Source organism: Taudactylus pleione, unplaced genomic scaffold, assembly GCF_031769625.1.
Source record: "Taudactylus pleione unplaced genomic scaffold, aTauple2 ptg000296l, whole genome shotgun sequence".
In the NCBI taxonomy this organism is placed as follows: domain Eukaryota; kingdom Metazoa; phylum Chordata; class Amphibia; order Anura; family Myobatrachidae; genus Taudactylus; species Taudactylus pleione.
The window spans coordinates 942,669-966,127 of NW_028284698.1; positions in this window are offsets into that span (position 1 = coordinate 942,669).

Consider the following 23,459-nt stretch of genomic DNA (forward strand, 5'->3'; position numbering starts at 1 on the left):
AAACACTTCAGCAAAAGGCACTGACACTTTTGTGGCTAAAGTGCTTGGTTTGTTTGGGCCTCCACAAAAGAAACCATCTTGGTGGTTTGGTTCAATTAAGCTAGGAATGGGCATGAAGCAAACAGAGTTGAGCATCCTCACAGTTGGTAGATGTCATTATACTTATCACCCTCATCACTGTCGTTAATATCATCATCACACAATTTTAGCTCATCCTCACTGGAATCCACCATTACAGAGTAGTTGGCAACAAAGATTTCCTCTGACAAGGGCTCTTTGCATCTCTGAAGATCTTTGTCAATTGGAAAGAAAGAAATTACTTAGGTTGTAAACCTAGGATGAAGTAGGTTGTCATAATGTACTGATTCAGTTGCAAGATATTGCAAACCCCTTGGTCCTGGCAAAGTGAAAAATGAACTCGAGCTACAAGTCCAACATATTTAGTGGAAACATTTTTTTTATTTCATCTCCTTTTTCAGCTTCTCTAGCTGCTTTTCCAGTAGCTTAATTAAGTGTTTTATCTGACTCAGGCTGGCAGTGTCTGAACTTACTTCATTGATTACAATTTCAAATTACTTCAGTAGCATGCATAAAATTGAGAGTATTCTCCACTGTGCTGCACTAAGGTAAAATATTCCCCCTCTCCCTAAAATTATAGTTTTCTATGTACATTTGGATGGCTTGTTGCTGTTGCTACAGCATATAAAAGGTGGCCTTCCACCTGGTTACTACCTATTGCTTCAGTTGGCGGCATGGCAAATTAAACAAATTTTGCAACTGCTGCAATCTTGTACATGCTGAAAGGCAAAAATGTCCAGAAACTTTATGGGCCACAGCCAGCATTTCCTGCACTGACCTGCCATTTTCTAAGAAATTCTGAGCCACATGTTCTCAAATTATCATCGAAAGCCAGATGCATTGATGGCGGATATTGGATGCAGATCTAATGCTAACATAGCCATCAAGATTTCAGTGATCCATTGTGCAACATCATGGTGGTTGCCATACTTTGTTCCTCTTGCAAATTATTGTTTCACAGATAATTGTATGAAACTACAATTTTATTCTTGGTCCCCTTATGTGATAAAGATTCATCCACAGCAGCAGCTCTAGATTGGGGAGGAGTCAGTTTGCTTTTGCAAATTGGATGCAAGACTACCTATAATCTTTAATGAGGTTGATGATGAAGTTGTTGGAAGTGGAAATTGCATGTGCTGGTATATATCCATGCTGCTGGTAGCTGATGCTGGACTGCTTGTTTGTTTAATTTTTTTTCCAAACTTTGATAAATAATTTGAATGAACTCACTGCAAACGATGAAACAAGGAGGAGGTGGCTAGATGGTTAATATCCCTACCTCTACTTACATTGGCACTATAAATTGTACAGACGCCTTGACAAATGTCAGGATTTTTAGTAAACATTATTCCACATTGAAGAGGTGGCTTTTACGGTCTTATACTCAGGCATAACAATTTGCTTCTTATTATTACTGGATGCCACTGTAGCTGAATTATTTTGACACAAACAAGTTCCTCCTCCTGAATATTATCAACTTCTTCTTGTCCAACACATTCATCATCAAAGTCCTCCTAATTGGGGTCAGATACATAATTATTTCTCTCATTCTGTTGCACTTTTACAGTAGCACCCTTCATTTCTATGACAAAATAGTGTATAATGTGAGGTTTACCATGTGCACACAGAAACAGCTGTTAATAGAAACATACCCTATAAGGTGATCCCCACCACCTGTTGCACAATACCAATAGAAAATAAACAGGTGTTGCAATCCACTAGTGCTCAAACCTGTGCCATTTGGACACTGAGAAAAAAATAAAATAAAAATCACATTCCTTATGAAGCAGTCAATGGTTAATCATAGTCCATGCTGTCCTCCAGGAGCTGTATGATAATTTAATCCTCATGTATTCTACTTCTCACTGTATGTGTTTCAGCCTCCCAATGTTCTCACAATATATAATATAAAACACATGGAAAAATATATAGTCTAATACTGTTTAATACAAGAATACATAAAAAACAAATTATGAAAATAACATTATATCTATTTTATGGATGTGGCATATATTCCCCCAGATTCTTATGAATAATTACTTTCAGAACTGGATGGTATCAGTTCTGCAAAAGCATAAGATGAGAGTCCTTGGGAGTCCCGGGAACACTCCTCCAGATCAACACCGTATTGCTGGAAGAAATCCTCTGAACCACCAGGGGAAAAGAAACCACACTTGTGCTGATGTGTTTTGACCCTTGCTAGGGTCTTTTTGTCAAGGCAGAATGAATATTTGGAGATCTCTCTTCCTCCTTAAGTACCGCTAATGGCCAATCAGCAATATCCCAAAAACTACTACCTAGTACTACACTTCCTCCTATCACAATGCAGAAGATGGGCCAATAGTGCTCTACATAAATATAAAAATCATATTACTCCCTTAGTGCATCCGCTTGTCCAATCATGTTGGAAATAATATCAAGAAAAATGAAAAGTCAATGACTGATAATAATAAGATAAGAAAGAAGCCATAGATAAGACACATTCAATAGTTAGTGACCATATTACCCACCCACAACAGTCTTGGGGCATAATAGGGAAGAAGACAGGTCTGACTGAAGGCTGCACCCCATCTAGTTATGGAAGAAATATGGATAGAAAAAAAACCTTCAATGTAGAAGCCAATCACTATAAAAAACAAAAATATACCAAATCAAATTGAGGGACAGAGGTATGAACACATATACTGAAAGGAAAAGGAAAGATAATTGGGAGAGAAGGAGAGAGTATGGAGATGATTCTAACCCCCATGCACAACAAAGGAGTACTGGAAGAATATATAGGGGCGATCTTGAGTGGAGAAAAGAGGGAGATTATATACTAAAGAGGGATCACATTTCCTCACCATTTGGTGCATTCAGATCTAGGAATAGGTTATGTCCCCTGGAAGATAAATAGAATCCAAAACCTTTTTTAGGGAAGGACAATTATCCACATATACAGAGGTAATTTACCATAGATCTCGGGGTAAAAAAGGGGAGGGAAACATAGACGCAACATACTAAACGGAATAAAAATAATTGAACAAATAAAAAAAAGAAAAATTTTTTTATAACTCATGTCAATGAAAATACAGATAGCAACTATAAAAAGGTAAAACATTTTAATAGTTCTTATTCCTTAACCACATATGAAGTATCAGTCCTAGAAAAAGGATTGAAATATGCCCCTTCTATGGGGGTAAACAAATTCTCTGGGCCAAATGTAATAGGTAGTCTGTTTTAGTAACAGTACAAACTCTCACTTTCTCGCACTTTTAAAAAGTGCGAGTTTGTACTGAAACTCGCAAATTCAATAGCCTGCGAACTTTTCAGCTCGAGGCTACTGCATTTGCGAGTTTAGGCGAGTTTAGGACTATGTAAACTAACACCTTTTAATGCGAGTAGCATTAAAAGGTGCGAGTTTTAGAGAAGCCATCACAGATCAGTGAGATCCGTGATGGCTTCTGTGTGTGTGTAAAAAAAAAAAAAGTGCACCCCCTCCCCAAAAGCATAACCAGTCCCGGGCTTTATAAAGCCTGTTCTGGTTCTAAATATACAGGGGCCAAAATGCGTAGGGGGCCCCTGTATATTAAGAACCAGCACAGGGCTTTGTTGAGCTGGTCCTGGTTCTGGAAAATCAGGGGACAAAACGAGTAGGGGTCCCCTGAAAATTCCAGAACCAGCACCGAACTCTGTCTAGCGGGGGGATAATGCCACAGCCAGGGAAAACCTTTCACCAGTTTCCCCGGCCAAAGCATTACCCCTGACCGTTAGTCAGTCCAGGCCAGTACCCCTCTCCAGGGCACTCCAGGCCTAGACTGATAGCCCGGGGCTATCCCGGGGCTATCCCCGGCACCCTAGGGAGGTGTAAAGTGTAAAAATAAAGTTTGCATATTGTCTTTAGTTGTAGAACCACAAGTACCAGCAAGCCTCCCCTGCATGCTGGTATTTGGAGAACCACAAATACCAGCATGCGGGGCATTACACTTGTAGTTCCACAACTAAAGAAATACGTAAATAAACAAACATACACCGTGAAAGTATAATTTTAATAAAACATACATGCACACAAACTCACCCTCACACATACTCACCTAGTATCCGAAGTAGTCCATAGGGGTGTACCTGAAAAACAAAAATCCATACTCACCTCTCCTATGCGTCGATCACGCCAGCCAATCAGGGAGCATCTCCGTCGGAGCAGCTCCCTGATTAGCTGAATGCGGCCAGCCTGTGTGTCCCATAGGCGTCTATGGTGAGAAATCCCCAAAGACGTCTATGGTGGGAACCGCTACATCGTAGCCGCAAGATTAATTGAGGTTAATCTTGTGGTTACATCAATGATACAATGTCGCGACAGGAGGAAGTGGCCCCTGTATTTTTATAACCAGAACAGGCTTTATAAAGCCCGGGGCTGGTTATGCTTTTGGGGAGGGGGTGCACGTCATTTTTTTTTAGTTAAAAACATTTTACATAAGTACACACAGAAACATGTATAAGGGGCACTGCATTGGGGGGACCACTACTGGGGGCACTGTAGTTTTTTATTTTTTGGAGCACTTTGAGAGTTACACCACCCTTTAACAGACAGACGCACGCTTGTCGCTGCTGCTTTAAGGATGCAGGTGCGGCTACAGCCCACACATTTCACAAAGACCGAAAAAAAAAGAACAATATTTTAATTGTTTGTGTAGCACACTGTGAGGGTGTCACCACCCTTTAACAGACAGACGCACGCTTGTCGCTGCTGCTTTAAGGATGCAGGTGCGGCTACAGCCCACACAATTCACAAAGACAGAAAAAAAAAGAACAATATTTTAATTGTTTGTGTAGCACACTTTGAGGGTGTCACCACCCTTTAACAGACAGACGCACGCTTGTCGCTGCTGCTTTGAGGATGCAGGTGGAATCTAGACGGGATTTGGAACCGAGGACACACTACCTCCATCAATTGTCTAAATCCCACTGCACTAATGTCGGATACCGGACGCACGTCTAACACCAACATAGCAGTCAAGGCCTCAGTTATACGTTTTGCTTCAGGATGACTGCTGTCGTACTTCATCCTCATCGCTAGGGACTGTTGGAGGGTCAATTGTTTAGTAAAAGTAGTGATGTTCCTACTTCCTCTCTGGGATGATGAACAACTCCCAGCAGCAGCAACAGCACTAGGAGGAAGTGGTTCTTGATCTTTCCCTATTTTATTTTTATCGGAGAAAGTTTGGTCCTCCATTTATGTTATATTGATATATATACGTGCGGCTAAAGCGCACACAAACACAGAAAATATTTTTTTATTTTTGCTGGAGAGTAGTGCACTTTGTGGGTTACACCACCCTTTAAGAAATGAGCCAGCCGGCTCTTTACTTATGGGACACAGGCGCACGCTTGGCGCTGCTCCTTTGTTGATGCACGTGCAGCCACAGTGCACACAAGTCACAAACACAGAAAATATATATTTTTTTGGTTTGGAGTGTACTTTGGGGGTTACAGAACCCTTTAACGGTCAAGCCAGCCGGCCCTTTACTTATGACACAGGCGCACGCTTGGCGCTACTTTGTTGATGCACGTGCGGCTACTGCGCACACAATTCACAAACACAGAAAATAATTTTTTTTTTGGTTTGGACTGGAGTGTACTTTCGGGGGATACAGCACCCTTTAACGGTCTAGCCAGCCGGCCCTTTACTTATGACACAGGCGCACGCTTGGCACTACTTTGTTGATGCACGTGCGGCTACTGCGCACACAATTCACAAACACAGAAAATAATTTTTTTTTTGGTTTGGACTGGAGTGTACTTTCGGGGGTTACAGCACCCTTAACGGTCAAGCCAGCTGGCCCTTTACTTATGACACAGACGCACGCTTGGCACTACTTTGTTGATGCACGTGCGGCTACTGCGCACACAATTCACAAACACAGAAAATAATTTTTTTTTTGGTTTGGACTGGAGTGTACTTTCGGGGGTTACAGCACCCTTAACGGTCAAGCCAGCCAGCCCTTTACTTATGACACAGGCGCACGCTTTGCACTACTTTGTTGATGCACATGCGGCTACTGCGCACACAATTCACAAACACAGAAAATAATTTTTTTTTTGGTTTGGACTGGAGTGTACTTTCGGGGGTTACAGCACCCTTAACGGTCAAGCCAGCCGGCCCTTTACTTATGACACAGGCGCACGCTTGGCACTACTTTGTTGATGAACGTGCGGCTACTGCGCACACAATTCACAAACACAGAAAATAATTTTTTTTTTGGTTTGGACTGGAGTGTACTTTGGGGGTTACAGCACCCTTTAATGGTCAAGCCAGCCGGCCCTTTACTTATGACACAGGCGCACGCTTGGCACTACTTTGTTGATGCATATGCGGCTACTGCGCACACAATTCACAAACACAGAAAATAATTTTTTTTTTGGTTTGGACTGGAGTGTACTTTCGGGGGTTACAGCACCCTTAACGGTCAAGCCAGCCGGCCCTTTACTTATGACACAGGCGCACGCTTGGCACTACTTTGTTGATGCACGTGCGGCTACTGCGCACACAATTCACAAACACAGAAAATAATTTTTTTTTTGGTTTGGACTGGAGTGTACTTTCGGGGGTTACAGCACCCTTAACGGTCAAGCCAGCCGGCCCTTTACTTATGACACAGGCGCACGCTTGGCACTACTTTGTTGATGCACGTGCGGCTACTGCGCACACAATTCACAAACACAGAAAATAATTTTTTTTTTGGTTTGGACTGGAGTGTACTTTCGGGGGTTACAGCACCCTTAACGGTCAAGCCAGCCGGCCCTTTACTTATGACACAGGCGCACGCTTGGCACTACTTTGTTGATGCACGTGCGGCTACTGCGCACACAATTCACAAACACAGAAAATATATTATTTTTTTAGCACTTGGGGGGAGCACCCCTGATGGACAGAGCACCCCCTGGACAACACTTCAGCACCCCTTTAGGACTGGGACACTGCACAGGACTTTGGAGTGGACACAGCCCCTATGGAGAACTGACTGCACAACACAGTCCAGCCAGCCCCTATGGACTTTGAAGTAGTGGACACAGCCCCTATTAACAACAGCAGCACAGCACAACACTACACTACACAGCCCTAACTCCCACCCTCCCTCTTCACTGTCCACAGCCGAGTGAGAAAATAGCGCCGACGTGTGTACCTTATATAGGATCCAAAACCCGCGAGACTCGGAAGGCGGGAAGATGACGTTTTGCCTCGATTTCAGATCCGAGTCAGGCGGGAAAAGTCGAGCCTGACTCGGATCGGACTCGGATCGGGGGGGCTCGGGGGGGTTCGGATTTCAGAAATCCGAACCCGCTCAGCCCTAGTTAAAAGCACCGTGTTAAATGCACAAAGTGTGCTAACAAAACAGTTAATCAAACAGTTATCCTGCATGAATATGGACTAATCATCTGTTTATTTCATTTCATCCCTCAGGTACTGTATGTGACTTCATCTCTCATCCTGCTTACTGCACCAATACTCTGCATAGACCTTCATGCAATCATGTGTGCTTTTAAATGTATGTGGCTTCATCTCTTGCATAGATTTGTTTTTACCTGTATAGTCTATATTGTTCAGTGAAGCATAGTTTATGGTATATATCTGGCCTGGTTTTTGCTCCAACTCAGAGCAAGTTATCTCCTTTGATCAGCAGACCAAATGACTCAGATGTAGCCTGTCTTAATAAAGGATATCACTCCTTTATATTCAGTATAAGGGCAGCTGTGGCTGTTTGGCAGCTGTGGTTAAAAGCGCCAAGTGTTAAATACACAAAGTGTGCTAATATAACAGTTGAACAAACATCTAAGATAATGTCAGATTAAAAAACTGATTTCTTTAAAATTTGTCTAAAAGTAACTAACCTAAAACTCACCATGTACAGTACTACACATTTCTTTTCATCAAAATACTCCTTTATATTTTCTCTAAGGATATAACATCCTTAACTCTCCCTGCATCTCACCTCTCTGCAGTGGCAGAACTATGGGAGACAATGGGGATAATGGAGCTCTGAAGGGGCGCCTCTTCCATTGTCCAAAATATATTCAACCCGCTTTGAAATGTAACTACATACCCGATGTGTACCGTCATGGCCACCCAATACATGGCATCCCTTCCAGGCATCTGAGAAGCCACCATACACTAGGTGAGAGTTCCATGTCAGACCATCAGCTCCTGCCTTTGTCTATCCATAGCCTGTCTGCATGTGAATTGCTACATTACAGTGTCAGTGGCTGTAACGGAAACGGGGGGGGGGCACCAAATTATAACTTGCCTCAAGGCATCTGGGATGAAGTTACGCCACTGCCTCTCTGTGCTCATTGCAGCCATATTGATTCACTCACATCTATAAACTAGTGAGCTTTCTTTTCATCATACATTGACTATTACAACCTCATTGTGTCACTATGAAAAACTTTTACACACCTCCTACAACTATAGCTACTTCTCTATCCTCCTGCTTTAATTAGCTGGGGACATATCACATTTCCAGGCCCCACACACATACAGCAGATTTACTATGGAATAAATATCATGCAAACCTCATGTGTCCTCCATCACCCTCCAAATCAATAAATGTGCCTTATGGAATCCACACTCGATTACAACTTATCATTATTTTACATCTGGACATCTCTTTACAACAACTACTTTCACCAGTTTCTATATTTATCCGAGACTGCTGGTTCACACCTTAACCAAACTCTTTAAATAGCCCTTGATGAAGTGGCTTCAGCTACCCATCAAACTTCACATACACCCAAATAACAACCATGGCTTTCCACCCCTACACTACCTACAATAACTGTCACATAAAGTAGAATGTCAGTGGCATAAATCTTAATCCAAATGACTGCATAGGGGGGACCATACTGGGGGCAGTGCATAGGGGGGATCACTACTGGGGGGCACTGCATAGGGGGCACCACTACCGGGGCCACTGCCTAGGGGGGACTACTACTGGGGGCACTGCATAGGGGGACTACTAGGGGGGGCACTATAAGGAGCACTGCATAGGGGGGACTAGTACTGGGGGCACTATATAAGGGGCATTGCATAGGGGAGACTACTACTGGGGGCACTATATAAGGGGCACTACTGGGGGCACTGCATTGGGGGGACCACTACTGGGGGCACTACATAGGGGGCACTATATAAGGGGCACTACTGGGGTCACTGCATAGGGGCAACTACTACTGGGGAGCAAAATATAAGGGGCACTACTGGAGGCACTGTATAGGGGGAACCACTACTTGGGGCACTGCATAGGGGGGACTACTATTGGGGGCACTATATAAGGGGCACTGCATATGGGGGACTAGTACTGGGGGCACTTTGTAATGGGCACTGCATAGGGGTGACTACTGCTGGGGGTATTATATAAGGGGTGCTACTGGGGGCACTGCATAGGGGGGACCACTACTGGAGGCACTATAAGGGGCACTGCCTAGGGGGGACTAATACTGGGGGCGCTATATAAGGGGTACTGCATAGGGGGGACCACTACTGGAGGCACTGCTTTGGGGGGACTACTACTGGTGGCACTATATAAGGAACACTGCATAGGGGGGCCACTACTGGGGGCACTGTATAAGGGGCACTACTGGGAGCACTACATAGGGTGACTACTACTGGGGGCACTGCATAGGGGGGCACTACATAGGTGCGACTACTACTGGGTGCACTATATAAGGGGCACTGCATAGGGGGGACCACTACTGGGGGCACTGTATAAGGGGCACTAGTGGTAGCACTGCTTAGGGGGACCACTACTGGGGCCACTGCATAGGAGTACCACTACTAGTGGAACTGTATAAGGGGTATTACTGGGGTCACTGTATTATGGGCCCTACTGGGTGCACTGTGTATGGGGTACTGTATATGTGGCACTACTGGGGGCACTGCATAAGGGGCACTGTATAAGGGTGCACTACTGGGGGCACTGTATAAGAGGCACTGTATAGGGGGCACTACTACAGGGGGCACTGCATAAGGGGTACTGCTACTGGGGACATTGCATGAGGGGCACTGTTACAGTGGCATTGCAGTGGCCACGCCCCTTGTGGCATGTCATTGAAGGTGCGTGCACATACTTGTGGGGGGGCTCCATTTTTTAACTTGCCCTGGGCCCCAAATACCCTAGTTACGCCACTGCCATGTAATATGGTGAGCATAAGTCACACCAGTAAAACAATTCAAAAAGGGACAACCAAGGAAGGTAATGAAGAAAGAGACAGACACATACATAAAAGGAGAGCAGACAGCATCCCAGGAGCAGGACGCAGCTAAATACATCACCTACACTAAGGCACAGGAGCCAGGCCCAGGAAATTCCTGAACAGGAGTCTCCTCACCTTGTGTCTCTCACAGTAATTGCAGCAGTTTTTGCTGGCAGGAAACCAAGAAATTGGCAACGGGAGGTCTGGTACAGTATACAAGAAGTTCCCAGCATGCCAAGTCCTGCCAAGCTCCAATCCCAAAATGAGACAAAACGTCATCTTCCCATCGTCAAGCATTTTTTGGATTGCATACTAAAATCCCTCCCTCATGATCAGGTACCATATCACACAGGAGACTGGCGGGAGAGGGTGTGGGACTGTTCTGCAGCACTGTGAGGAACTAAAAGACACCATTAGGAGTGGACTGGAGCACTGTGTAAAAGCCTACAGGGTCACTTTGACATAAAAAAAATGTTTAAGAGCACTGTGTTAAATGGACACTGTAGAGGCATTGTGGACCATGGGCTGTAGCACTGTGTTGTGTCTTCAGGGCCAGGCACTTTGCTAAAAACACTGTGTTGTGTGTTTAGGTGTTGTGTTAAAGGCCATTAGGAGCACTGGGAAAAAGGGGCACTGTGTCATTTAAAAAAAAACAGAGGCACTGTGGACTGTGGGCTGCAGCACTGTAAGGCACGGTGTTGTGTGTTCAGGGCTAGGCACTGTGTTAAAAACACTATGTTGTGTTTTCAGGCACTATGTTTAAAAAAAATTAAACACTTTGTTGTGTGTTCAGGCACTGTGTTAAAAATATTAAAATAAAACTGTTGTGTGTTCTGGCACCCTCATTATGTTAATAAATAACATAATGAGGGTGTCATTACTAATAGTGCTGTGAGGCACTGTATTGTGTATTCAGGCACTGTGTTAAAAAATTTCAATTAAAACGGTTGTGTTTTCAGACACTGCTAAAAAATAACATCATTAGGGTGCAAATACTAGCAGCGCTGTGAGGCACTGTGTTAAAAAATAATGACATTAGGGTGTTATTACTAGATGCACTGTGAGGCACTGTGTTGTGTTTTCAGGCTCTTTGTTGAAAAATAAAGTCAATATGATGCCATTACTTGGAGCGCTGTGTGGCACTGTATTGTGTGTTCAGGTACTGTGTTAAATAAATACTAAAATAAAACTGTTGTGTGTTCACTCATTTTGTTAAAAAATAATGTCATTACGGTGCCACCATTCCTAAGCAACCCTGTGTGGCACTGTGTTGTGTGTTCAGGCACTGTTAAAAAAACCAAAATAAAACTGGTGCGTGTTAAAAAATATAAGGTCATTAGGGCAGCACCCTATTTAGGAGCACTTGGAGTCATATGGATCAGTCAACAGAAGAGCAGGAACATGGCACTCGCCGATGGCTGCAGTATGCAGACTATTACTTATATCCCTTTGTGTCCTAATGCCCAGCATGCATGCACAGAGAGAAGACAGTGCATAGTGCTCCTCTCCCAACAATTTATATAGTAAACTCACATTTTTAAACATAATAAAAATGTAATAATAGATCCACCTCAATGCAGGAAACCTTTCATTTTAATTAATCTTGGAAAAAATATAACAAATGTTTTGGCACATTATATAAATTAATGAAATTAGAGCTAGAAAGAGCAGATCTAATGCACATATGAACAAAGAATTTATACTACTAGATGCAAATATGTAATTGTTTACATATCAGCGCATCATCCTAATACTGTGCAAATCACATTGCTGCTGCTTCAGTGTGAGTATATCATCACAATTAAGAATAGTCTATCATTACCAGCTTCATTAATCCTTCATAAATTGAGAGCAAATTGCAAAACTGCTTGTGCCGAGCCAACATAATGGGTTTAGTTGGGTGCTGGTCTTTTCAAACAGGGGATAATAAGGCTGCTGAAATTGTTATTATAATGGTCTAGCTGATGACCTGTGCAAGGCAGTCTGATTGGATCTGCACTTCTAATTTGGAGTTTGCAGTGATCTTCATTTTAAACAAAGTGAGTTATAAAACTGCTGCAAGCTACATACATTTAAACAACTGTACAGTTATACAGGCGTCTTCTGCTGCTTCTCATATCACACATGATACAATGATGTAATATAAATATTCAAGATGAATGGTTCGGATTCTGAGAAATTCGACAGAATCGAATTTGAGGTTTCTGAGTAGAACCAGGTCCTGGCTCAGGTCAGCCCGCCAAATTTGGTTCTGAAAATGACATATTTCCAGTAATCTTGGATCTCGCATGTATTTTGAATTTCACATGTCCCTCTGTGACAGAGTGGGTCTCTCCCACATTCTGAGGAAGGTTAACCTCCCTATAGCCAGGGAGGAACCACACCCTTACCTCAATTAAGACTAGCTAAGGTATAAAAACCTTTAGTTTAGTTTGTCAGTGGAAATGTGAGGGAGAAGTTGCACATTTAGCAGCTCTCCCTATGCTGGACAATCTGAACCATGACTGTGCTGGGAATACTGTGCTCGTTTGAACTGCTGTCTCATGTACAGTAAGCTGAATAATACCCCTTTTCCACCTAAATTCCGGGTCTGACCCAGAGTTGGAACAAAGTTCCTATCCGGATCAGACCCAGAATTTTGCTGGCGCTGACTTGGGATATTCCCGAGTCAGCGCCGCTCACACCGCAGTCGGGTCTGCATAGACCCGGCTTTTGCGGAGTGAAAGTGGACGCTTGGAGATGACGTCATCTCCAAGCGCCACTGAAGCCGGACCAATCGGCCGGCTAGCAGCGCACTCCAGATCATCGTGACCCGGAGTGCGCTGTTCTCATAGCAGGGTTTCACGGGCTACGCCCGTGTTAAACCCTGCTAGTTACCTGGGTTGGGTTGCCGGGTCACTCGACCCGGCGATCCAACCCTCTGCCCTTTTACACCAGGGAGCTGCCTGGGTTAACCCTTCAAAAACCCGGGTTTTAGCTCCGGTGTAAAAGGGGTATTATTGTTGCTAAACTTTGTTTGCCTTATGTAAGAAGTCATTACACCGACTCTGCCTTTTCAAGCCTGGAATAAAAAGCTTACTTGTTTGCATCATCTCAGTCTCCCATTGGTCTTCTGAATTTACCTGCTACATTGTGGTGTCAGAAGTGGGATAAAGTGGGTCCTGTGCAAGGGATCCTAAAGAAACCACTATGGTAGCCATTGGATTTCTTTAACCAGCAGCAAGCAGTAGCAACTGCTCCAGTACTCCCTCAAAATGCAGGCCTCAGATGATGTGGAAACCATTTAATTTCTTTAACCAGCAGCAAGCAGTAATAACTGCTCCAGTACTCCCCAAAATGCAGGCCTCAGATGATGTGGAGGCCTTTCTTACCACTTTAGAAAGGGTTGCTACCTTGCAAACATGGCCCAAAGATTCCTGGGCCATACGGATTGCCCCTCTGCTAATGGTGGTAGCCCAAGCTGCATATGCCATCCTCTCCCTGGAAGATGCAAAATTATATGACCAAAGGCTGCCATAGCAGATCAGTTTGGCCTCTATCCAGAACCATACTGGCGGAAATTCAGGTCTGTGTCCTATGATCCTGATGGAAGGCCACATGTACTGGCCCAGAAACTGTCCAACCTACATAAGTCTGCCCAGCTGGTAGAGTTGGTCACTCTGGAACAGTTTGTTGCACTTCTCCCTGCCCAGGTTGCTTGCTGGGTACAGCTGCATCGAGTTGAAAATTTGGAATCCGCTTTCGGCTAGTGGTCTTCATTGCTGGCACAGGATGGTATGGAGAACCTTTCTTCTTTAATTATGCTGGAGTCTCCCCATCTGTCTCCACAGCAGGCATAGTCTCGGAATAAGATTCCCCCATGTATGAATGTAGATAGGCACCAGTACCCCTCGCAGACAATGGCTCTGGGAAATTGAAGCCCACAGCTTCGCCCTTCTCTTCACGTAAAGTGGGTTTTTGGCCCAGAAGTTGTTCTATGGGGAAGGTGATGGCCGCCCATTTTCCAGAAGTTGGAGGTCCAGAGTGGAGGACTTCCCCAATAACTCCAGATCAAGTGTGTTCCTCATGTGGCCAAGGTGGGCATCAAGAATGGGCATGTCCTCAGATGGATTGGTCTTTTTCCGGTGTCTTTACAGCTATAGAGACCTGCCCTCTTCTGCCTAGAATACAGGTACATGTTCAAGTTGTAATAGACTGGTCAAGGGCTTGGTGGACTCTGGCTCTGCTACTACGCTGATACAAAGGGATTTGTTGTCCCCAGAGTTGTTATTACCCCTCAAACTAGTCCGCATCTGTTGTGTGCATGGAGATGTTCGGGCCTTTACCTGTTGCCATGGTCCCTTTTGATAATCAGGGGAAAGACTGCAAAATTACTCTGATAGAGCCAAAATCACTCCTGGCCTTGCGGTTGAGAAACTCAACCGCAGGCTTCTGCTCGCAGTGGCGATGGTCGTGATGGTCAAGACCATCGCGACCATCATCCTGCACGCTCGTATATGCTGTGGGTGGTGACCACAGCTATACGAGCGTCCAGGAGGACGCTCCATATTTATGGAGGTGGGCCCTGATTAAGAGCGAGCGCTCTGGTCAGAGCGTCCGGCTCTGAATCAGGGCCTAAGTTATTAGAGCTGTTTTCCAGGGTTGGATTACCTAAAGAAATTCTTACCGACCAAGGGACAAACTTTATGTCTAAGTTAATGCATGGGGTGTTAAAGTTGTTGAAAATTAAATCTGTCAGAACCTCAGTAATCATTCCCAAATGGATGGCTTAGTCGAAAGATTCAACAGTACACTAAATTCTATGTTAAAGAAGTTTATAGAGACAGAAAAAAGGTGGGATGAGCTTCTACCCTATTTGTTATTTGGTCAGACTCAGGGAACTTGGGGATAAACACTATCACATACACCATCAAAAACTCGATTCAGCAACACACGATTCTTGGTAAATTTGAGAGTTTCAGTAAGCAAAAGTCTCAAGAGTTTCAGCAATGCTGTAAGAGTTTAAACTCGGACCAGACACGATTCTTAGTAAATTTACCCCTAAGGCTGGATACAAACTACACAATAAATTGGACGATTTGTCATTTTGTTGCAAATTGGAACTTCTAATCATGCATATCAGTCAGTATGTATGCCCAATTGCATGCTCCCATGGGTAGCATACAATATCATGTGATTTGCCGTACTGCATGGCCAATCACACAATTTTGCATGCAGGTCTGTGCAGTTTAATGAGGGACGGGTGATCGTTCCGTGGTTCCTTAAATCTTCTAGTGGGTACCGGCAATCTTGAATGGTCTGGGGTGAAAGTAAATCGCCTAACCATTGGCAGGATTGCCGAATTTTTCTCTATATTACTACCTATTCTTCCATTATTATATTATTATTATTATTATTATTATTATTATTATTACAAGTATTATTTTTTAATGATTTTATTTATTTACTTTATTCTGTATTATGATAAATTTTTTGGCTAATTATGATTTACCTGTTAGTATATACACTGTCACAATGATTATTTTTATATACCCCTTTGAGGTAGAGCGAGTATATATACCAGTACCTAATGAGTTAATATTTGCAAGCCATTCTGAATTCCGTCAGTAAATGAAAAATAATTGAGTGGAAAGTCAAATTAACCCGTTTTTATATGGGTTCATTTTTAGGATTATCTATTATATTGTGCATACTTTTGGTATAATTTATTTTTATATTTGGATATAATATGTTTTTTTATAATATATGAGTATATGATGTGTAGAGGAAAAGGAATAATCATTATAAACAAATCCAACATAGTAAGCATGGAATTAGGATCCCAGAAAGTGATCCAAGTGGATATTAATCCCCAATTTATAAGCACCAATCAAATGAGAAAGTGTGGTATTTAGCCCAGCAGGGTGAGACAAGGAACTTCCAACTTGAAAAAGGTCACAGAAGTGACTGAAACATGTAGTTGTTCCTGGTGATTTGAACCTCTTCTTGTGTGGGGTCCTCCAACCTGAATGGCAGTCAGCAGTCCGTGACCAGTATACCTGATGAAGCAACAGCGGCCAGCGCTCTGACTATTAGACTGGATTGAATGTGGTACCGTCATCACAGCTTCTCCCACTTGTCACTTACAACCAGCGGATGGTGAGTCAGGCTGGACCAGTTATTAAGCTACCTTGACCTACCTTAGGGGGATGCCCCTTATTAGCCGCTAGAAGTTGGACACTATACTCACTTGGATATGCTTCCTTAATACATCTTATACCCGGAGGTATTACACTGATTGTTTATTTTTCCATGTGCTTATGAGGAAATCCAGAAAACAAGACTCTCATTGAATTGTTACTAAGTGGTGCTTCTGGAATAAACCACCTAGGTAAAAGGAACGTTCAATTGTTTAAGCTGCTACTAACTTTACACACAGGCTATATTCTGTTTATTAATGTATTGGTACGTAATCCCATTTTAAACTGATATGTTTGCATGCTATATATGGATCATTATTTAACTTGTTAGAGTTAATGATCCAATCTTATTTACCCTAGATATTGCTTATATAGACTAAAGAGAGAGTTTGTTATATTTATACATGGTGTGATATTTATGATATTTTAATGAGACCTAATATGGAATAAATACTAATTGAAACCTCTTATTATTCTGCTGCAGGTGTGCATAGAGAACTATCAGCAGTTGGACATTAGGCACTGAGATCTTTTAGTATTAAAGGATTGCCGAGTTGTTTAGTGTGTAACCGGCCTTAGGGTGTCCACGAGTGCTATGTGTGGATATTGGTCAAACTAAAGATTACATGGGTGTGACAGCCCACTGGGTGTGTGTTTCACCTACAGCCACAGTATCTAACACCCAACACCAGGCTTCTCTCTGTATCATTGGCTTCTCTAAGAGGCATACTGGTGCCAAGCTTTCGTAAAAATTTAGGGATGTGATAGCATAATGGCTTACTCTGCTTAGACTCTCCTCCAGGATTTTTAATTTATGGTTACCCAAGTATGAGCATTACAACAAGTTGATTTTAAACACATACCATGTTTTGCACACACAATAAACTTGGTAGATCAGAATTTCATAAAAACTGACAGGTTCCTGCAGGAAATGCTCACTGTGACTTGAAACTGATCTGGGCATTTTCAGCATTCAGCTATTGCATGTAAAAGATTGCAGCAGCTGCACAACAGTATCATTTGCCATGCCACCAACTGAAGCATGAGGTAGTAATCAGATGGAATTCCACCATTTATAAGCTTCAATGACTGGAGGAACAGCAACAAGTCATCTAAGCGTACATATCAAGCCATGAGATAGGGAGAGGGAGGGCATGCTATCTTACTGCAGCACAGTGAAGAATACTCTGTTATATGTAATCTACTGAAACAATTTGAAATCGTAATCAATGAAGAGAGTTCAGACAATGCCAGCCTTAGTCAGGTCATACCCTTAATTAAACTTTTGGAAAATCAGATAGATAACCTGATGGAGGAGTTAAAACTAAGATTAAACTAAACATGTTGGACTTGTAGTTCAAGTTAATTTTTTTGCTTTGCCAGGGCCCAACATTTTGCAATTTGATCAATATATTTTGGCAGTCATACTTAATCCTAGGTTTAAGTCATATATCATTTCTTTCTTTCCAATTGACACAGATCTTAAGAGATGCAAAGAGCTTCTGGAAAGCAAATTGTCAGCACAAGTAGCACATGACATGACAACGTCTTCTTCTTCAATGTCTCTGGCTGCTGCCAGGAAAAAAACAACCTTTTCCAAGAGACCCACTGGTGATGATGATGATGATGATGATGAGTCAATTCAGTGCATCAGAGTGAAACACCATTATGACATCTTGTCAGGATTAAAATAATTGCCCACAATTATTAACACCTCTACCGTGACTCAATCTAATACATTAGGCATCAACAGAATGGTGGAGGAATATTTTATTGATAATGTACAAATTAACATGTCACACAGTACATTTGAATACTAGAAGGAAAAAAAGGTAATTTGGAGCCCTTGTACTATCTTGGTTTTACTTAAGCTGCCCACCCTCCAGTTGGTACTCTGAAAGAGTGTTTAGCACAGCTGAGAATTTTGTGAGCAATCAGGTTAGGAGGCTACTTCCAAATGATCTGGAAAAATTGATTATCATAAAAATTAACTACAAATTCTATGAGGAAGAACTTTGCCGCCAATTACAACAAAGTACAGGGACTTCTGTAATGATAAAAATCAGTGAGGATGGACTAATGTGTAATGATGATATTAACACCAATTATGGTGATTATGAGGATGATAATTACATTTTCCAACTGTGATGATGACTAATAACACTTTTATCCACCTTAAGCCCATTGGTAGCTTAATTGGTGGGAGCCCAAACAAACCAAGCACTTCAGACACAAAAGTTTTTTAAACTGTGCATGTCTTTTTTTTAATATACAGCATAAGTGTGGGTGGAAAGAACAATTCATCACTTTTTATTATGGGTCTTGCCAAGATTGTGTGTGTGTTTGACAGGCAGCATATAATACTGCACTGTATTGAGGTGTTCATGATCTTTTGTTTTTTGCAAGCCCATCCATCAGCAGGTTTACATCCAGGCATATAGGACCTGTTTCCTGCAGCTTCTCCACAGATACAAAGTAGTATCATTTCATATAATTAGTAATTATTGACTTTGTCTAGGTTGTTACTCTGCCCTAAGTCTTTTGTATTGTCCTAAGGCCTGTGATATGCTGTTTGAATTCAGTTTCCATTTTAAAAAACTCAATGGGATTCTGAAAGCTTCTTTTTGAACTTGTTACCATGTCTTCAATTTATTTTACTTTAAAGTTAATTATTATGAACCATATTAGTAATCAATCAATGCTTTACCTGGCTTCCACTAAATACTCCTCTTCCATTTACCTACAGCAGGGGTAGCCAACCTCGGTCCTCGTGAGCTACCAACAGTTCACATTTTCCAGACCACCTAGCAGGTGCACAGGTGTATTCATTACTAACTAACACATTTGAAAAGATCCACAGTTGGAGCTAATTATATCACTTGTGATTCTGTGAGGAGACCTGCAAAACATGCACCATTGGTAGCTCTTGAGGACCAGGGTTGGCTACCACTGACCTACAGTATGCTGTCCTAGGGCCTCTGATCTAGTTCTTAATTACTGAAAACATTTTATAGGGTCGTATAGTTTATTAAGCTGCCATCCTGTCTACCACTGCAGTGCCACTATGTTTAATAGATGTGCAATATTCTTTTAAATTGGCATGTGTTTTTGCTGCTGCTCTGTCACTTAGTTTAGCCAACCAGCTTGTTGCAGCCTTTGGCCAATATGGGTGAAAACAATTCTGTGAGTTGTGAGGTGTACAAAATTGACTAGAAATGACTGGAAATTAATGGCATTGGTGCTACTAAAAGTGTAGAACAAAAAACAGTTCCACATTACATGAGTTTGTTTTCACAATTTTTAAAGAAAACCAAAACATTTGAAGTTAGTTTTACCAAAACATGACAAGAACCATAATCAAAACACAGAAATGGTTACAGAGCCAAAATCCTTACCAAAGCATGGGGGTTGGCACACATATCTAATCTATTTCCTCTGATATTTTCTCTGTTTCCTAAGTTTCCATACTCTTCCCGTTTTAGACTTTTATTAAAAATAAGAAACATAGGGCCTCATTCAATTTGGATGACAGGTCTGTGTTCACACACACCCATTCAATGTTTGCATTCTGCGCATGCATATACACCACAGTGCTGAAACTGTCCGCTGCGTTTGTGAATGCAGTGAATACTCAGTGGCACAGCAAAATGATTGACAGCAAGTGCTGTTTGGGGGTGGAGATGGGGGGTGGTTGAAGGAATGCAGGCGTGCCAGTGCATTTGAACGCCATTACAGGGGCGTGCATAATTAAGCCCCAGTAATGGCATACGCAGGCAGAGCTCTACATTGTGACAGGAAGCTTTGCATGTTGTGAGTCATGTCAAGCTCAACCACAACTCTGCATATGGGTCCAATGTTACTCAATGTTACCAATGTTTTCGTTGACTTGTGGATTTATGTAATGGGAAGTGGGCGGCTTAATAAGCTGGTAAGCATTTTGATATAGTACTGTGATCACATTCATTTGCATATTTTTGTAACGTGCGGGTACGTGCAGATTTTGAGATTCTACGAATTTCAATGATCCTGAAATGTGACATATAATCTAGTAAATTTCAGAAAGATTTTTAAATATATTGAGTAAAAGCACAAGATAGAATGCAATGATTCATCCCTAAGTGCCATATATTGTTTACAACAATCAGGAAATTTACGGCATTGGTAAATAAAAGAGTAATACTGAGATTGACTGTTACACTCTGGGTGAAAAGAAAAGCTTATTAAGGGACATAGGCTGCAAGTTGAACATGAGGATACAAAGAGCAGAAACAAGAAGTGAGAGTTGGAAGTCCTGTATGATTGAACACACTCATAAGCAGATATAGTTATATAATGATTGCTAGCACTTCCAGCTTAAGCAATCACTACAGGATTTAAATATGTCCCAAAACATGAAGAATATCCAGCTGTCCGTATGACATTATGACCTTCATCATTTATCTCCTAAAGACATATAATTACAGTTTGACATTCTGCGGCAATTCCACTGTGGTGCACAGTGTGAACTAAAGTGCACTCCATCAGTTTATTCTAATTGACCTTTTTAATACTAAATACATCTTACAAGTAATACCATTTTATTTTTAGCATAGTCTGATATGAGTGCGGGGCATGAAAAATAATATGATTCATTTCTGTGAAGCTCAGACAGTGCTGACACAGTTCCCAGATCTCTCTTATAAGCCTCCGCTGCCTTTGGTCTACAATTTCCTTTCCTTCTCTCCCAGGCACCTGCCAGCTTGCTCTGAGGGCCCATCTTCTGACAGCTCTTGCTTTGCCTTTGTTGTACTCATAATTTCATAATCCATGCAGATAACATTTTTGATGTGAGAGGCAATCAGAGTGTGAAATTTACTGCCAGAGGAGGTTGTGGCCTCACTTACAGAAAACAAAAGCCATTCGTTAGGATTATAGGTAGGGAAAGGTTAGGTGTGCAACCTTTGTGTTGATATTAGCAAGCAATGCATACTGCTCAGAATTCTTTCATACCTATGATCACATTCTATTTTTCCTTTTTGTCATGGAAATAGCTGTGGTATATTCTACATAATAGCAATGTGTATGATTTTAAATAAAACGTATAGCTAATATATTGTGAGTGGGTATATTTCTCCAAGAATGCTATCCTACAGATGTGTCCTGCTATATATATTGCTCAATATGCCATGTTGTGTGCCCAGTGTGCTGCTGCCTGGCATTCTAAGTTGCTTAATATAACGTAACATTTTAACGTAACGTACTGAGGTGCTGGAAAAGCCGTAGAGTGTAATACAACTTTCTGTCCACCAAATGTTGCTTTCCTAAACTGCACAGCGCATGCATCCAATAGCCAACAAAGCTTTTGTAGCACCGTCTGCTGATTGGCTGATGGAACCTATCATTCATACACCATACAGTAGTACTGAACTGCGTTTTATCATGAATGCAGGATTAAATAAAGAATTAAATCATTTGGTGTGAGTTACATATCTGCGTTGGCAAAAGATGCACGCCGTGTATTAAAAACAGCAATTCAAGTTCAATATTAAGGAACTCTGCCAAACTCAATACATTGCTCCAAACTTTCCACCACCTGTCATTTCTATGTTATGCCATCCAGCTGCATTTTACGCTAAACCACTATAGAAAATGTATTGTACACATTACAGGGCCATCCATGCTGCACAGTAAACTGTCCTTACGTGATGAAAAAAAGCCTGTTGTGAAGTTGCATGGGAAGTTTTTCATAAAAGCAAATAATTTCAGGTTTAACACTCGTAAAACAATCTGCTCAACTTTATGTATTGCTCTGCACTTTCCCCTTCCCTTCATCTCTAAATTACTGTATGCCACCCAGCTGCTTTACACTCTAAATCGCTATTGATATTGTATTGTACATTACCTGGTGTAAGGTCACACACTTAACATCACATACATAACAGCTGTGACTGTTAATATGGCTGGCATGTGGGGGTGAGTAGGTAAGGTGAGCACCTTACAGTGCCAGCACCTCAGGTTCAAGGGCCAGAAAAGGCTCGTTCTGAATGAGGGTGGCCGCTTCTATTTTTAAATGTGGCCTCCTGGTCACTAGCTAAGCTGTGGGTTACAGCTTAGCTAGTGGGTCTTGTGGGTCAAGACCATCGCGACCATCGGGGCTTGTGATGAGACTCTAAGGTTGGGTCTCGGCAGCCGATCGAGCAGGAAGCCGATCGAGCAGGAAGCTCCCCACTGACATCACTGCTGATGTCAGTGCAGCCGCCCACAAAATGGCAAGCGTTCCATACGGAACGCCTCCGTTTGTGTAGCCACCCCCTGTAGTGAGCTCCGGAGCGAGAGAGTTTTTCGCTCACTCCGGGGCTTGCGCACGGGCTGTGCGGCCGCTGCGCGTGCGCAGGGCCTTAACATCGACCCAGTTGCGAGAGCTCAGTGCTTGCAACCGGGTCTGAATTAGACCCAATGTCGTTCTGTACATCAGTATTTCCATCTTCAATACAGGGTTAAATAAAGTATTAATCATTTTGTATGTGAGTTCTCTCATTTATAAAAATACATATCTGCATTGGCCGGATGCCGCTATCATTGGCATCCGAGCAACGCACCAGCAGGACAGAAAAAGAAGGAGGAACCAATCCAGTCCCGGCAGGGATGAAGTACAGCTGAATGGGAAAACTTCATGAGTTGACAGTGTGGCATCTCCATCTCCCGGAAACAGGCCTAAGAGAATCGCCAGGAGCACCGTTGTCCAACAAAATGTGGTGGCGGCTTATGACAATACCCTAAAAGGTTCAGTATACATTCTATTTTAAAGGTGATTTTTCATTCCTACTTTATACCGCTAAATGTATGTATATATATATAATATATATATATATATATATGTGTATATATATATAAAACGTTAATACTTAGTTGGTCTAACTGCAGCCATTATAACTAGGGATGAGTGGGTTCGGTTCCCTGAGATCCAAACCCACCCGAACTTTGGGGATCCGACTC